The sequence below is a fragment of the Eurypyga helias genome, unplaced genomic scaffold, assembly GCF_000690775.1.
Source record: "Eurypyga helias isolate BGI_N326 unplaced genomic scaffold, ASM69077v1 scaffold1630, whole genome shotgun sequence".
Classification (NCBI taxonomy): domain Eukaryota; kingdom Metazoa; phylum Chordata; class Aves; order Eurypygiformes; family Eurypygidae; genus Eurypyga; species Eurypyga helias.
This window is the reverse complement of record NW_010226066.1, coordinates 76,062-78,425: the sequence shown is the minus strand read 5'-3', so window position 1 is coordinate 78,425 and position 2,364 is coordinate 76,062.

Here is a 2,364-nt window from a genome sequence, read left to right as displayed (position 1 = left end):
GCAGGAATAAGAATACCGTTCTGTAGCACAGTGGTCTGTAAGGCTGTATACCCAAGGCAAAACAGATTTGAGTCCATGTTTTAGGTAGTGCACATCTTCATGTATTGAATTCACACAAGATTCCCTTCAGTGCCTGTATGTAATCACACATGTATGTAACTACTAATTTCATGCAGAAAATACAGTCAGTCAACTGGGTTACTACGCTTGATAATTAACTCCTCTTGTGCTAGGTGACACTGTATCACTAGGGACACTGAAGTGTCAGTGCAAAGCAAATAAAGAACTGGTCTGATGCTAAGTGGCTTATGTTGTGACATAGTTATAAAACAATAAGCTACTGACAAATGGCCTCACTCACTAAGGATCTGAGCTTTAGGTGAGAGCATAAGCATCCAGTATTTCTTTACCCAGCTTCTGACCCTTTATCTTTTCAACCTGGAACAAAATCACCCAGTATAGGAAGAACTGGGAGAAGGGAACAGTGCTGATACATCAAAACACCTTGTAATAACCCAGGCTGGCATCCATTGGGGAAGCCAGAGATTGCAGCAGCATCACAAGGAGAAAACTTGTCTGTGTAACACCAATATCACAGCTAGATCTCAGATTTTCACCAGGATCAAGGCATGTGTATGCCAGAATCTGTGAAAACATACAAGTTACAGCTGCAAATACATGATCTACTTTCAGACGAGACAAAACTAGGAGGCACTAAAATAGGAGGAGGAAAGTAGCTATGAAGGCAAGAATAAGAAAATCCTGAAAATCCTCAGGGGCTGTGTTACTGAGTGGCTCAAAGTGAACTGCTGCTTGGGATTGTGAAGACACCACTGAGGCTTCGCCTCTACCTAGCCTGCTACTTCACCATCCCCTTCTTCACTCCTCCCTTACACACAGCTACTCTTCCAAACAGAATGTGAGGTAACGACATGCCCCAGTTTCAGGCATGAACCACAGAATGATTTGGGTTGGAAGGGACCTTAAAGACCATCTAGCTCCAACCCCCCTGCCATGGGCAGGGACACCTTCCACTAGACCAGGTTGCTCAAAGCCTTATGCAGCCTGGCCTTGAAGACATCCAGGGATGGGACATCCACAGCTTCCCTGGGCAACCTGTCCCAGTGTTGCTCCCCTTCCCCTTAGTACTGCTACCAAATCTGTCTTTTCTGGAGAAGGACTGTTTATTTTTAATAATGCTTATCTTTCTCTCCAGGGGTCAGGAAGATTATCCCATTATTATTCAAACAGCTCTTTGAAGACTGAAAAGATTAAGTCAATACTATTACTATAATTACTGAGAGCAGAGAGGAAACCACGCCATGACAGTAGACAAAGCAGACTCGAAAACTGACAGCAACTGTAGTTCTCAAATACAGCCTCCCACAGTAAATTCTTCTGCTCACCCTGGAGTTCCTTCCTTACCCTCAAAGCTATACAATGTTGGTACCCAGTGAATGTCTGGGCAATTTGGCAACCAGCCTTTTGGCCTAGGGAGCCTTATTTTTCTTCCCATACTGCCCTACTGTTCACATAATTGTTTTTTTGGGCCATGGATTGAGAGTCTGAGTTTGCCTTAGGCACAAGAGATACAAACTTCAAGCCTGAGGGGCCTGAACTGTTGCTGCACTGGTCTGAGGAGAGTCTCAGCACTTGCACTCACCATGTTGCCCCTAAGCTGCTTCTCTAGATGACACTTAACAAGCTCTCGTCTGAAGAAAGCATCACAGACTCTCTCCTCAGACAATATCTCCATGATAGGGATGAAAAACTATCTCCTAATCAACAAGCAAATTCCTCACGCCCAATGGATATTGCCTTGGCCTGTCAAAGCATATTTAAAGCTTTTTGTGACAATTCAGCAGACAAATGTGGAGCCTCAGGAAAGTTCCATGTAACTTTTTACTTGAGAGAGACGAAGGAGCCAGCTGCCCTGCTACAATACTGCTTTCTTCATCACAGCCTACACAGGCAGGCCTCTTCACCTTACCCACGGCAAGATGATCTATGGCAAATACACCGAACCAGGGTTGAAACGAAGTTCTTTATGAGAAAAGCTGCAGCAGCTGTTTGACATGCATTTAAAACAGAGTTGCTGAAGTTGAAAGTAAGCCCCAGGCTAGCCGCAGTGCTGTTCTCACCACCTCCCACACTCCTGAGGCTGTACTCAGAGGTATTTACACATCCTGCAACACAACAAATTGGAAACAAATCCTTCAAATCCTAAATTAAAAAATAACTGTGTGAAAAAAATATTATTAAAAAGTACTACTTCAAATTTAAACAGAAATCCAATGGCAGTTGAGGATATCATAGACAGAAATACTTGTATCTAAAACATCACTGGATTTAAACCGGGCACAG